Here is a 16,503-nt window from a genome sequence, read left to right as displayed (position 1 = left end):
CTCTAATTGATAGGTGGCTATAGACACTGTAAAATATATCTATTTGCAGATTGCTATTTTTATAGAGAAAGATAAGTAAAACTATACTGCCAATAAGACAGAACAAAGAAACCAATATAAAAAGTTTAAAAATACAATAACAACTTTCTTTATTAAAATTTTACAACAATTAAGTGAAGCAAATGAAGGTAAAATCGTCCTTTTTTTAACACTCCCTTCAAGCTTACTATGCTCCTTTTTCAAATGCCTACAACATGGTTATGTGTGTTCTTGTGTGGCCACCAAAAAAGTTGTTTTACAGAAGCATGCTATCAACAAATACACATGATTTGATTGATTGGGAATAATAACAGTTGGCTTTATTTCATTTAACGCCATCTCCCAGGTAATATATGGAAAGTCAAATTTCAAAATCTCTTCAACTAAGAAAATATGAACAACTAATTAATTACAATGAAATATCATGACAGCGAATTATCACTCTGCTATTTTCACTACTTTTCATTATTTCTATATATTAATTAATCAATGTTGTTCATTCAGTTATTTATTGATTTTTTTCATCATAATATAGATTATACCGTTTTCTTCCCTGGATTAACATGTAATAGTCCTTAGAGACACTGGATGCTAAACTATGGATCTCAGAAAGTATTAAATATATTATTATGTATTTAATAATTGTTTGGGACTACTTTGAAAGAGATGGTATACTAACCAGAATGGTTTTATAACCTTGCCAAGGTCATGAAATACCACTCTACAATGAAAATAAAGTAAGTCCAATGAAATATGAAAATTATGAATGAAAGCCATGTTTTCTTTCAATCAAATAATAAGATCTCAAATTCTTTTGAGAATCTTCAAACAATGGACTGACTGCGATTCTGTCAGATTAAGTTCAAAATAGCATGTTGCAAGGTAAGAGCTTTTTTTCCTCTCTCTCTGTTGTTTGCTTGTTTAGAGTGTTCATCTGTTTTGTTCATTTCTTTAAGATTTTTTAAATTGTTTTTAAAAATATTTTAAAAACAGTGAAAAATATACTAACAAAGACCACACAGATAAATGTATATATGGACAGTTCTTAAAACATTTTTAACAGAGGCAGTGCAGTCAGTTCAGCAACATGTCGCCTGACATCCTTAAGTACACATTGTCAAATTGACCCATACGGTTCCAAATAACACATCATTGACAATCAACTTCATAAGCATTTAGACATTTTTGAACCATCCATTATTCTTTTGATAACTTATGATGACTTTTTTGTAAGCATCACAATCTATAATTTCCTAAATGTATAATCCCATTTTCCCTACCTAAAGATTTTGAACATAAAAGGTCTACTAAAATATTTTAAATAAGCAGATATTTCATTCAAAAAGAAAAACAAGAAGAAAAGCTCAAAACAAATGATAAGACTTTCAGTTCTTTATTTATTTTATTTTATTTTTGAGACGGAGTCTCGCTGTTGTTGGCCTGAGCTATAGGGCAATGGCGCGATCTCGGCTCACTGCAACCTCCGCCTCCCAGGTTCCAGCAATTCTCCTTCCTCAGCCTCCCGAGTAGCTGGGATTACAGGCACCTGCCACCACACCCGGCTAATTTTTGTATTTTTAGTAGAGATGGGGTTTCACCATGTTGGCCAGGTTGGCCTCGAACTCCTGACCTCAGGTGATCCACCAGCCTCGGCCTCCCAAAGTGCTGGGATTACAGCCATGAGCCACTGCACCTGGCCTCAGTTCCTAATTTATAAACTGATGAAGTCCCAAATGCTATAACTTCATATCATTTTAATTTTTAGCAATCCATCTAAATTGAAAAGACTATATTGACATTTCCGTGATTTACTAATAGCCAAAAATCATAAAACTTTTGATCCTGAAAAAAATTCAAGAGGCCTTGAGATATTGACACAGAAAAAAAATTGTAATTAACTTCCAAATTGTCAAAATTTCTTATGCTCCTCTAGTATCTCAGTGCTCTAAGAATGCCATAATAAATCATTTTGTTTAATGTATCCTTATGGGTTTTTCTAGTGAAGACCGGAAAACCTGCTACACAAATTATAGACTAGTTATAACACTAATAAATCAGTTTTGTTGGGACTAAAGTTCAGTTTTCAAAAGGTAAGTTAAAGAAGTCCCTTCCGGTGAGATGCAATTTGCCAACACCCATAAAAACACAAACTCTTTCCTTCGAGGATTTAGATATGAATTTAATTATAAAACCTATTTTTCACCTAGGAATTTATTTAACATGCTGTAAGTGAATGTGTATGGACATGTATTTACAACCAATATATATATATAACATTAATTTATGTGTAGCATTTATATGTGTATGCATATGAATATATAATTGGTCATATTTAGATTTTAAATCCTTAATAGGTAGAGACTACATAATACATATTATAAGTATTTAATATGTGTGTGATAGAGAAACAAGTCAGTCACAGAGATGGCTGAGAACAGTAACCTCTGATACTCAGATACAGCATTAATATTTTCACACCCGTGTATTTCCAAAGGAACCTTTATTTCTACTAACTGTCATTTCGTGAATTCTACTTCATCTTTGTAAAATATATAGTTGGCCTATAATACAGATGTATATTTTTAAAACTTGTAAGTATTACAATCCCACAGAAATCATTATAACTGTCTAATATTTTTTCTAAGAATAGGGCCTACTGTATTTTATATTTTAATAAAACAGATATTTTTCAACTTTTGTCTCTGCTAGTCCTTATCCCCATAATGCCTAATAAAAACTGGCATTTAGATACAGATTGTACATTATGCAGAAGATAACAGATGAGCTTATCAGCTGTTTTACAATACAAGGGTAAATTTATTGATAAAACTGTACAACATGAACTAACCTGACTCTTGTCAGTAACATGTGACAATATCAGTTTTCTGACTAGCTACCTGTTTGTAGTGCTCCTTAAACTGCAATGAAACAAATGACTTCTGTAACACTGAAACAATGGGCATTGGTTAAAAGGCTCAGAAACTATTTCTTTTCCACAAACTTACAAAAGGCTTGTTTTAAATTTAGTGTTTTAACCTCAGATATATTTTTCTTACAACTTCTTTAGTAATATTTGCACCAAAATGTACTTATTGTGCCATCTTCAGGGCATTTTTAGGAAACAGCTCCATGAAGTAAATTAGAAATTACTTTCCTTGGTGGGGTTTTGAAATTATCATTTTAAAGATATAGAAGGTTTTGTTTATATATAGTTATTTTAAGTTTTAAAATATTAGTTAAAATCTATAAAGCAAAATAATTTAAGCTTTAATGTGTATGAGAATGTAGACATCAAAATGCATATATGTAAATATATATACCTACAGACATACATTTTTTAAAGTTCTTTACAATTTCCAAAGCACTCACATATTATCTTATTTAGTATTTACAGTATTCCTCTGAGGTGTTACAGCAGAAACTTGTATATCCTTTTAAAAATGAGAAAGCTCATATTTAAAGACATGAATTACTGTTCAAAGTTTCAAAGACTGAATTATATAGCCAAGACTCAAGACTACATCTTTTTACTACAAGCAAAAAATTATTTCTACTATTATAGTGATATATAATATCCTTAAAATCAATGATGAAATTATACGTAATTTTTAATTACTTTTGTTCAATAACTGTTAAAACATCTATACTGAAAGTTGGAATAATTCCTGGATATGCTGACTATATATCAGAAAATCAGACATTTAAATATGTAGCTCAATTCTTTTATCATTTCTGAACTTTAACTAAGAAATCTATAATGAAACAAGGACATATTTGATCAACGGAAAATTATGGTAGAATTACACAAATCAATCCACGGATGAATACAATACAAATGAATTGTTCATGTGATAAAACCAGACTATGTAGCAAACACAAATCTGCTGTTCTTAGACCACTACGAAGTCCTAAAGAAAACCAACATGATTCTTTAGAGTCATTTGGGGTAACCATCTATTCTGATTTGCCTGAGACCATAGTAATTACCAGTAGAGCACCTTTTCACATTGTAATGTGTACCAATTTGAACAACAAATTAACAGATCACTTTTAGTGACGTATTTGATCCAATGGTACTAATAACAACCTGAACACAGAATGTAAAATGACAGACGTAATGAAAGGATTCACCTCCTTAGAAATCCATTCATTTTACATGCATCTGGAAAACACATTAGAAGACACGGCTTCCAATTATAGCTTTGTGTCTTACCAAGCTGGTGAATTTATGTATCTATCTCTAACAGAAACTCTCCAAGCTTCTGTCTCCTTGTACGAGGATGATAATACCTTTTCCTCAAGGTTTTCGTTAAGTACTAAAATAACCGTGTGAAATCTACCAGAACTATGCCTAGAGCCAGGACTTTATAAACAAATATTCATTATTAATCTGTAAGTCTCTTAAGTTCAGAGATATGGCCTGGACATGAAAAATATCCAACCAGTACTTTTATTGAGTGAATTTTAAGTGACAAGGAAGGAATTACCTTAACATGAAGAGATTTTTATAACCTGGTCAAATTCATCTATTATTTAAGATTAACAATTCTCAAAAAATAAACCAACAGAATATGGCCCTCTCTGGTATGGAAGAATAGCAGAAAACTCCACTAGATGCTAACTGACTTTGGAATTCCTGATTCAGGAACTTCTCTAGTGAGAATACCTTTTCCTAGAACTGAAGTTCCTAAACTTTGAGGTTACAAGCCCAGTTTGAAAGCTTGATGGCAGCTATGATTCTGTCCCTAAAAACAATCTCCAGTCATATGTCATCTAGTGACAGGGATATGATCTGAGAAATGCCTCATTCGACACTTCATGGTTGTGCGGGCATCATAGAGGGCACTTACATCAACCTAGGTGGTATAATAGCCTACTACACCCCAAGGCTATACGGTAGAGCCTATTGTTTCTAGGCTGTATGCCCATACAGCACATTACTGAATACTGTAAGCAATTGAAACACAATGGCCATATGTGTACTTAAACATAACTAAACATAGAAAAGGTATAGTATAAATACAAGATTCTAATCTTTTGGGACTACCGTCACATATGTGGTTCATTGGTGCTGGAAACACAGTTATGCGGCACGTGACTGTATATATAAAGAAATAAAATATATGTATATATACACTATATATACATATATAGGTGCACACATATGCATATATACACATATAGTCTGTAAATCCATATATAAAACATACATAAGCACAAATAATACATACAATTTCAAGAGGTTTATGAAAACTCTAAAGCCCATATCATAGGTTTTTGGTTAAGAATCCCTAACCTAGAATAATGGCACTCTCTTTGTTGATTCTATAATACATGTATATTATAGATATTAAATGATAAGAAATTACTACTTAATGAAGTGATACTTAACCTTACTGAGTATTCTGATACATCTTACTCTGTTCCATAATAGTCTGTTCCATTTTATTATATTCTATACTATGCTGTTCTGGTTTTTAAAAAACAAATAAAGCTAGTTTAATCAACTACTGTATACTGTCAGATTTCATGCTCCAAGATTGGAAATTACTGCTGTAGAGTACAACAGCAGCTGCTTCAGGACTTGTACTACAGAAGGCAAGATAATGCTATAGCTGTTAGTAACCTAAGGGAGACAGCACTTAGTGGGGAAAGTGTAGAGAACAATAGTGCTATAGAAACGGGGGGGGAATCAAAGCCCTCAGACCTCCCCCTGCTTGCCTAGAGATGTCTGTGTGCTTTCAGGAAGATATCATCCTCTACAAAGCTGCTGCTGGTGTTTATTTTAAGTAGACTAATTTGCATTTGCATAAAAATGAATGGTAGATGAGGAAAACATGAGATCTGCACAATGCTACGGTTCTTTGAAATAAAAGAATCTTGATACTGCTTGTAAGGAAAAGTGGTTCCTTAGCAAAAATCGCAAATTTAGTAGAAAAAGAAAGTGTAATTCAACAGCAAATTTATGCATTTACTTATATTGACCCTGTTTCCAAAATGATTTGAGAAGACTTCAAAAGGAATTAAGGATTTTTTCAAATTAATTTGGAATTAAGTGCATTAGTGATCAAACACTTAGAATCATAGAAAAGTAGTTTCAGTGGTAACTCTGGTGTGCAAAAGAATAACGGACTGCTGGGTCCAAGGTCCTTAGACTCAAACAGCAGGTTCTAACTTTGGTGGAGGCAACCTGTAGTCATCAGAGCTATTAACCATCAGAATGAAAGAGACAGTTAGGATGATCTTTGCTGTTGTTGCTGTGAGCAAAAAGAAGACGAATCACACATAAAGGTTAAGCAAGTAATACTTGTAGTTAGATTCATATTTCAATATAGAAATAGACATGGAGAAAACACTGTTCCTGATGGTTGGAATACATCAGGGAACAGGACAGGCAAAAATGCCTACCCATGGAATTTGCAAGTTAGAATGGGAAATTGACAATAAGCAACACACATGACAAATAAGCAACTTGTATTATCTATTAAAAGATGATTAGTTCTATAGAAAAAATAGAACAGGGAAAGGAAGATCAGGAAAGCAGGGATGGAGATAGCATGGGTGGCATTTGAGAAATGATGCAGGAATAGAAAAGAACGGTTTAAAACAGATGCACAGAAAAAAGACTTTTCAGAAGTTTTGTCACATAGATAATTTAGATCTTTTTGATGTACCTATGTCACCAATGCAGCTGTCCAGGCTTTTTTTGTGTATGAGTGTGTGCAAATTATAGCTTGTGGTGAGTTTTAAATAAGTGAGCTTACTTTGTTTAAAAAAAAAACCCTGAATGTCTTAATTTCATCCAAAAAGAAAACCCTCCAATAAACATTATTTTAATGCATCAAATAAAAAGTTTGAGTTAAAAAGCAATTTGGGAAAGTTTTATGAATGTTATTTTGGGAAAGAACATTAATACCATTTTCTGATAATCTGTGGCATCAATTATGAAACAGAATCATAGTTTATTAAAGGCTATGTAATGCTTAGTTTATTGTTAAGCTCCATGTGTTCCAGCAGCAATATCTAGTCACTAGAAAATGGTTTAAATTCATGTCTATAGATAAAACAAATGAGTTTGTATCTAATGCTTTGGGTCAGGAAATGTAATGGTAAGTTTTAACTGCCAGCTGTACTAAAATTATAAAATACTTCTGAAAAATAGTAGATCACTTTTTGAACACTAAAAAATTTGGATTAATAACCTATATCATCTGATTGTGTATATTTTTACCAATGTTTTCATTTGATTTATATAAGCAAACAGGACTATTTGAAGTAGCTCACCACTGTAACCTTAAAAAATTAAAGGACACTCTGTGGCATTGCTTACATCCATAATTCTCAAAAATGTTCCTGATGGCCTTTATATTAAAAGGTGCCAGTATATCATATATCATAAATACTGCAGTCAAGGGGAAAAGAAAAGATATAAGAAAGAATTTTTCATGTGAAAGTTGAATTTGAAAGCATGAGAAAGAAGTAGAGTATGGGGTATGCCTGGGCATCCATATGTGTGTGTATGGACCTATTAATCAAATACGTAACCTACAGACCTATTAATCAAACACGTATCTATTAATAATCATGCTCATTTTTAAACGGTTTTCATTTGATCTATTATAGCAGACTGGTTTCTACCACTTAGAGTTCTGGCACTTGACATGAATGTATGTCTGTAAAATCTCTACCACTAAACATGATTTTATCTACAATACATCCTTCACTTGGTTGTTGTCCTTGAGAGTTTCTGTTATAGTCAAATTCACAATTGTAGTCTTGAGACCTAAGCTCAGCCCTATTCCCCTTGTTGGTGTTTCTCTCAGAGTTTTAGAGTTATAGTTTCCACCGTTTCATTCAGAGGTTTATGTACTTTTCCCTGTGCTTCTCCTCGAGTATGAGAAGATGATGTTGCAGGTAGCATACACCAAGTAGGAACTGCATGCCTGTATAAACATCAGCTTCGTGGAAAACATGTTTTGGTGGCTAGGGCTGCAACAATGATTTTTATTCTCCAAGCCTTGTTTCCTTTTCCTCTATGCAATTAGCTAGATTATATTGCCCACGCTCACTTACCATTACATGAGGCCATGTAACTGGGTCCCCAGATAAACGTGGGCAGAAATAGTGTTGGCTACATTCAGATCTTCCAGCTTCACTCCCTCGTCCCTCATCTATAGACAACTTCAAAGCCTAAGAGCCACTAGCTGAATAGAGGTGCCAATTTTGCTTAATGCATGAAGTTCTGGCACCTCTGCCTGAACTTACTGTCACCTGAATCATCAGACTGGAATGTCCATGATAAATATATTCTTAACTTGGCAAGCCACAGAAATTTTGGGTTGTTTGTTTCAGCATCAAATATAATTTACTGTGACTCATACAGATTCTGAGGATTAACGAGAGGAGATTCTGCTGTACTTTTTAAACTTATTTTTCTGAGCCCACTTTCCTCTAGAAAAGTTGAGATCGCTGATATTATTTTATAAACAAGTAACAGAACATGAGGGAAAAGGGTTCGGAGGATAAGGAAGTCTCCAGAAAAAGAGACTTCTTTCAGATTTTAAAAGATAGATATCATATGTAAATATGCAAATTTAATCCTGAATAAGGCCTTAGAAAATCTCTTATTTTTTCCTGGTTTCTTTACAAAAATGAAAATAGATGGGTTCACTAAAATATGTAAAAATAATGTAAAGCAGCATCTCATCTCATTCCTGGCAAATGTTTGTCACCTTCATTTTGGGGGGATATATTTAGTGGAACTCAAGCCTGCAAAGAATTGGGCACCAAAAAAAGTGGGGGAGAGGAAAAGAAGAATTGGGAAGGAAGTGAGAATACTATGATAATTCTTTGAATTTAAAGGGCATAATCAAAATCCTCATCCATAAGCAGCCTCAGCCATTTGCCCAAGTATTTTATATAAATATTATTCTTTTCCAAACATGCCATGGCGGGAAGGAATTGGATGAAGCACTGATAGAAAAAACTGATTCCTTGGCAGAGCTGCAGTAAGTACAACATGATCCCTATCTGATTATGAGAAAGAAAGAAGTGCAATCTATTTCCTTAAAAATAGAGTTGAGAAACAAGCAGCTTGTGTCTTCCCAAAAGTTAATGAATCTCAGTCTTTGAAGCAATGACTTATCAGCAGACACAGTCACATTTATGGTTAACATAAATGCCTATCCACTCAATGTATGTTTTAATCCAAGGATTGGGAAACTACAGCCTTTAGGCCAAATCCAATACCCAGCCTGTTTGTATAAAGAAAGTTTTATTAGAACACATCCTTGGGAGGCCGAGGCGGGTGGATCACAAGGTCTGGAGATCAAGACCATCCTGGCTAATACAGTGAAACCCCGTCTCTACTAAAAATACAAAAAATTAGCCTGGCATGGTGGCGGGTGCCTGTAATCCCAGCCACTCAGGAGGCTGAGGCAGGAGAATCGCTTGAACCTGAGGCAGAGCTTGCAGTGAGACGAGATCGCACCATTGCACTCCAGCCTGGGCGACAGAGTGAGACTCCATCTCAAAAAAAAAAAAAAAAAAAAAAACACAGCCATGTCTATTCATTTATGCACTGTTGGTGGAAGATTTCTCAGTACTACAAAAAAGTTAGGTAGCTGAGACAGAGATCATATGGCCTGCAAAGCCTAAAATATTTACTATCTGGTCCTTTAGAGAAGAAATTTGCCAACCCATTTTAATCCATCAGGATCTAAGTCCTCAATTTCATATTTATATATCTAGGTCATTCCAATTTAAATATTTGTATTTTGGTCTTTAGTTTCAACACAAAGACTTAAAGATAATATTTTTAAAATTTAATTATTTTATAAACAATCATTATGTGTCAATGAAAAATAAAAAAGAAAACTATTTGAACCTCATTAACAATAAAGAAATACAATTTATAAGTGTGATAATAGGATAATTCTTCCCCTATTAGCTACAATTTTTTTAGATTTAATTTTTTAAGGAAAATTTCATAGTACAAAGATTAAACATAGGTCACTTTTGTGGTTTCAATGAGTCCCCCAAAGTTCATGTGTTGTAAACTTAATCCACAATGCAACAGAGTTGAGAGATGGAACCTTTAAGAGGTGATTAGGTCATGAGGGCTCTACCCTCTTAAAAGGATTAATGTCATTATTGAAAGACTGGTTTCTTTATAAAAGGATGAGTTCAGACCCCTTCTCTTACTCTCTCAAGTGCCTGCGAGTGCATGCTCTCTCTCTCTTCCTCCTTCTTGCGCATGTCATCCCTTCTGCCATGTTATGACACAGCAAGAAGGCCCCTTGATCTGGGACTTACCAGCCTCCAGAACTGTAAGCTAAATAAATGTCTGTTCATTAAAAATTACCCAGTCTGTGGTATTCTATTGTAGCAGCACACAATTAAGGTCCATCATGATATGCTCTGATATTTCAAAACAAATCATTTCTACTATATTAAATACTCGGGAGATTCATGAAGATTAGCAAACTTTGGTTTGAGATTATGAAAAAGTAATACACACACTGAAAATACAATTTGCTGACCATTAGAAACAAGTGTCAGGTTGAGTCATTGATCTCTAGTGAAATGAACACTACTTTTTATTTAACCCATTTCAACAGCTTTTATGCAAACTAAGAAGCATGTGGGGTTTCTTAAGACTAAATAATACACTTCGTGAAAATATTGCCTCAGTTTAATCCCACAAAACAGGTGAGAAAACACACCTGTGTATTTATTGGTGCTAATCCCTCAGTGAATTTTGTCTTCTGTTCATTTCTGTTTGCTTTAGTTTGGTCTTTTACTTGGTTTAAGCCTTTCTTTCTTTACTTAAGAAACATTTTAATTGTGTAAAGTCATTGAAGGCTGGATGAACATCTCACCTATCTTTACTTTATAAAGTAAAGTAATACTTTATGCACTTCACTTATACTTTACACAGTGCCTGGTACAGAAAAGAAACTCAATACATTTTTGTTGAGTAAATGGTGCAATTAAAGAATGCTTCAAATAATAAAAATAATTTATTTTACATCTGAATTCAAAATACTTATGAATTTGATGAAGTCCCATTTTAACCTTATAATTTTTAGTGCTGAATATTTTGGAAATATGACATACTTGTGGAAAAAGTGCTAATAATAGCTTACTATTCAAAATCGTCAAGTTAGTTATGCTTAGCTGAATTTTTTAGTCAACTGATTTATAAATTTTACTGGGTTAATGTACATAATACTGGCACAACTTCCCATTCAAATATTCATCTACCTGCTTAGATTTAATATTTTCATGTATCATTTTTGATTATGCAAAAAAAAAATCAACTGAATTTGGTAGTTCATTAGGCTAAAAAGAAAAAGTAACTAGATCACTTAATATTTTCTATTCTCATTTAAAAATAAGCATCTAAATTTTTAAAAGAATGAAAAATAGGCCAGGCATGGTGGCTCACGCCTGTAATCCCAGCACTTTAGGAGGCCGAGGCGGGTGGATCACCTGAGGTTAGGAGTTCGAGACCAGCCTGACCACCATGGAGAAACTCCATCTCTACTAAAAATACAAAAAATTAGCCAGGCATGGTGGTGCATGCCTGCAATCCCAGCTACTCCAGAGACTGAGGTAGGAGAATTGCTTGAACCCGGGGGCAAAGATTGCAGTGCGCCAAGATCGCACCATGGCACTCCAGCGTGGGCAACAAGAGTGAAATTCCGTCTCAAAAAAATGAATTAATTAATTAATTTAATTAACAAAAATAAGGCTCCTGAAAAGCAGCAGAGTAGATTTCTAAGAATAAACTTTTTTATTTTCCCATATTATCAAAATCATAATTTATAAAACAGTAGTAGCATCCAAATTACTTTTTTTTAAAGTCTTCAGGTTATCAATGTATTTCAATTAGGTATTATGTGTATGAAGGTGAATTGAGAGTAGATAACAGATATCATGGAGGAGGGAGAAGCGAGTGCACCTGGTCACCCATCGGCATTGCACTATATTTAATGGATTATATTTATCCTTTTCCCCACACTAAACAAGAATATGTTTGTTTTAACATTTACAAATTGGAAATAAAGAAGTTTTTACAAGTACATCTTGTACTAGAGTTCAAATATTGAAAGACTTTACTGAATTCTCAGTCACTGCTGAATAAATCAAGCTCTGTTGTATTCAGATAAACTTTCTGTCCCCAAAGAGCATGATCTCTCTGCTTCTCATTGCCACTGAAGAAAATTCTGTTAGTAAATGCTAAAGGGAACCCTTTTAAGTTTTGCTGATGTCACACCTGAATAATCACAGTCACTTTCTTAATTGTGATACTTGATAACTATGCTTCTTTCCTCCAAAAGTCATTAATATAGTAAAAAATGTTTGTATAGAATTGAAATAGATATTAAAAGTTGCTTAATATCAAATGAAAAATATGTTACTTAAAGACATGTTATAAAAATGCTGCTGCAATCCAGTTGGAACCTAATTTAATTGAGTTCTTGATTTGAAAAGCAATTTTCTATCAGGAGCTGCCATTATTCAAAAACTAATTTTATGTCTTTAAGGAACTTCTCCTACCATTTTCTTTCCTAAGATGTTGATGGCTAGGAAAAGCAGAAAGGAACTATCATTACTACTGAGAACACATTTGTTCAAACAATGTTTTGTTACATCTGATAAAAGGCTGTAGCTGAAGAGATTTTTATTAACTTCAAAAAGTGTCGCTTTTTCCTAACAAACACACCAGAACCACCAATTAGTTCTTCCAAATATAGTCAATGTGCTACGAGGGAGTTCTGGAAGTATGTAAGCAATGATGATGGTAACCAGTGGGGGAGGTAGTTAGAAAATCTACCTGGGAATACTTATCAGGCAGGTTTCCGACATCGCTGGTTTAGAGTTTGGATAACAAGCCTGACAGGAGAGGAGATCATGGTCTATAGATTATTTAGTCAGCATGTGATCACTAGCTTTAGCAAAAGAGGGGGAAAAAGCCAAAGAGTTTGAAGTTTAGATAAAGTTTAGAAGAGAAAGTGGGCCAAAGAGCTATTCCTGCTGTCAAAAAAGCCAAGCATGCTGCTAAAACTGTGGCAAAGGCTTAGTATCTGTGGGGCTGGATGGAGGATCTGAAATCCTTTGAACAGCAAATGACTCTGAGCATTATTCCACATACTTGCTTCCCCAACCAAAAGTTTGGGAAAGAGTCATATTAGGCATTTGTCCAACAATGCAATGTTTTTGCAAAGTCAAAGCTATTTGGCAAGCATGGTTATCTGGGGAAGGAATTTGGAACAACCCTATATGCTGTATACCTTGTAAATGCTGTTATCAACTGCAAAGGAGAAATGTTCATTTTCCCAAGCATAGCTTAAAAATAAATAAATAAATAAAGATGTGGGGGAAGGAGCTCATTCTTCCGAAGGCCTTTGTCAGAGAAGCAAAAAACCAAAAAAAAAAAAAACAAAAAAAAAAAAACCTCTGTCAAAACACAGCTAGTTCAAAAGAATTAATTCAGGTTATTTGTAAAACCCTGATCATGAGTTTATAACAATGTTTACATTAACACACTGTTGATTAAACTTGAGAATTTTAAAAGCATTTTACATTATAGAGTCATCTCAAATATGAAATAATCGCTGTTTCAACTGTTCTTGTTATAATCTACAGGACCGAGGTTTAAATAATCCCGGCTCTTGCAAAGTAGAACTAAACATCTCACAAAACAGTAATGCAGACATTTGAAATGCCATGTATTCTTCAGCTTTTGTGTTTTTGAACTTTTCAACCATGGTCCCAGTGCTATATTTTCATAATACACAGGCAGGGAAATATTCACTAAGTCACGGCAGTGGTGTTATTAAATGTTCAAAGCATATATTTCCCCAGATTCCTCTGATGCTGCTGTTCTAAAGGTCATGGTAGTCCCCCAGATGTACAATGCTAGAATGGTCTGCATTCACTTCATATGCTAAAATAAAACAAGACTTAAAATAAAAGAATAAAAGACCAAGAGGGTGAAACGTAAAAAACAAATAAATAAACGTCAAGCCTAACCTGATGTCTGTTTAAGTGCTTCCAGTAATGATTAAACTTTCTTAAAACCAATTAACTAGAAAATGACTACTCTATAGTCACTGGCCAGAATTGCAATGCCATTCTCAAGCACAAAGTAAAACGCACCAGATACAACTAGGTGGTGATTTATATACATCACCCACACTTTAAAAATATCCCTGAATACTTCAGAAATATTAGGATGTGTCTTAAATACCATTTACAAAAGATGAGGAATAGGTATCAAAGTATGAGAACACAGGTATGAAATATATCGAGTGCCTATATTCATAGAGATGTTCCTGAATTAAATACTGTAAGTGAAATTGTCAGTATAAAATTCCCGTTATGCTCTAATGTGCTACCATTATTATTATTATTTTTTTTTTTTTGAGACGGAGTCTCGCTCTGTCGCCCAGGCTAGAGTGCAGTGGGGGGATCTTGGCTCACTGCAAACTCCGCCTCCTGGGTTCACGCCATTCTCCTGCCTCAGCCTCCCGAGTAGCTGGGACTACAGGTGCCCGCAACCACGCCCGGCTAATTTTTTGTATTTTTACTACGGACAGGGTTTCACCGTGTTAGCCAGGATGGTCTCGATCTCCTGACCTCGTGATCCACCCGCCTTGGCCTCTCAGAGTGCTGGGATTACAGGCGTGAGCCACCGCGCCCAGCTGTGCTACCAGTATTTTTAAACCAACATTTGCTCGTTGCTATAAGAAGGTGTATTCACATTTACTGTCCTAAGTCAGTGTCTTGGTACACAGTGCATCCTTTCATTCTCTGGCTTTACAGAGCACACAATGCAGTCTCAGCCTAACTTCTCTTTTGTCTGATTTGCAAGTCCATTAATTTGTTCGGAAAATATTTGAACAGCCAAGCATACTTCAGGAATCTCAGAAATCCTTTTTAAGCCATTTTATTAGAATACCAGAGGAAATAAATTACTTAAAACTAATCTAAACGAAAGGTCATAAGAAGAACTGAAACAAGTTTGGGGCAATTGTTGGTTAACCTAAGATTCCTGAGAAGGATTGTTATGTTAGCAGAAAAATACTGAACTTCAACTCTTTGAGAACCTGATTTGCACCTATCTCCTACAAAAATTCAAAGTTATTTCCATCTTCCAGCCATCTCTCTTCTCTGCTCAAAGTCTGTTGTTACCTCATTGCATTTTCCACTCAATTGAACCATTATTTTCTGAATTTTTTTTACCTGTTTCTGCCTTTCATTTGGTCTTTTGTTGATTACCTTATGTTCCTTCATTCTTTAGACTTTATCTGATTCATTCAAAGAACTTTGCTCCAAGTCTGTTAACACGTTTTCATTCTCAACTCTTTCTCCACATCTTCCACAGTAATAAAATTTTAGCTGGGCACAGAGAAACAAAGAGTAAGACCATATTTTCAAGTCTCCTTGCATTTATGTATAATCATGTGACTGTGTTTTGGCCAATAAAATGTAAATAAAATTATTACTTGGCAGTTTTCTAAACTCTTCTGAAAAAACAACTGATGTGTTGTTTCACCATCTCTTCCTCCATACTACTGCCTGGAACCATCTTAAACCACACCATCACATACAGCTGAGAAACAGCGTGGAAAGAACTTCAGTCCTGAACGGTGTGAAGTTCTATACTGAGCATGGACCATTCATTTGGGTGAGGGAGACATAAACTTCTCCTTTGTTTTAAGCCATTTCCTCTTGGTCTTTCTGACATGTATAGCTGATGTAATTCTAATGCCTAAGTATTTAGGCAAAGCTTCTGAGGCTGGGTTATTGTTTGTGTTTCCTCATTCACTCTCTGTAGTCTGTTTCTACATCCTTTGCCATTTTCCCATAACTTTCCTGTGCTTCTACAGGAGGAGTAGATGTCCTGTTTGATGCATTGACTTTGGACTTTGGCCAGCGGAATGAGAGCGCATATGCCACTTTCTGCATCCAAGCAGAAGCTTTAAATGTGGTTGCAACGGGCTCAGCAGGGCTTGTATTCCTGGTTCTCTATCATGAGCACAGCACTAGCCACATGGAGACTCCTCCAGCACCTGAGTCTCAGAATGAGAAGATGTATAGAGATAAGCGGGCAAAAATAAGTGTTTGAGGTAAGCCACTGAGATTTTGACTTTTTTTGTTAGCAAAAGCTAATACATAAAATAAAAGCTAATACAAGTTAAATAATTAAAAGAGTCAAATAAAAAACAAAGCTTCAATGGCAACAAAAGCCAAAATTGACAAATTGGATCTAATTAAACCAAAGAGCTTCTGCACAGCAAAAGAAACTACCATCAGAGTGAACAGGCAACCTACAGAATGGGAGATAATTTTTTGCAATCTACTCATCTGACAAAGGGCTAATATCCAGAATCTACAATGAACTCAAACAAATTTACAAGAATAAAATAACCCCATTAAAAAGTGGGCAAAGGA

The 16,503-nt window shown here is 34.6% G+C and overlaps 1 protein-coding gene and 1 non-coding gene across 2 annotated transcripts in view; both read right to left on the bottom strand.

The window, feature by feature from the left end:
- LOC131382991 (uncharacterized) overlaps window positions 1-16,503 on the bottom strand; it is a 162,163-nt gene that overhangs the window by 21,876 nt on the left and 123,784 nt on the right. The window lies entirely within an intron of this gene.
- LOC116466182 (U7 small nuclear RNA) lies at window positions 2,026-2,088 on the bottom strand. The gene has a single exon (XR_004247423.1). It is a non-coding gene; the product is annotated as a U7 small nuclear RNA (small nuclear RNA).

The sequence above is a fragment of the Hylobates moloch genome, unplaced genomic scaffold (genome assembly GCF_009828535.3).
Source record: "Hylobates moloch isolate HMO894 unplaced genomic scaffold, HMol_V3 SCAFFOLD_3, whole genome shotgun sequence".
In the NCBI taxonomy this organism is placed as follows: domain Eukaryota; kingdom Metazoa; phylum Chordata; class Mammalia; order Primates; family Hylobatidae; genus Hylobates; species Hylobates moloch.
Note: the sequence above shows the minus strand (reverse complement) of the source record. Positions and strands in the feature narration are given on the sequence as shown.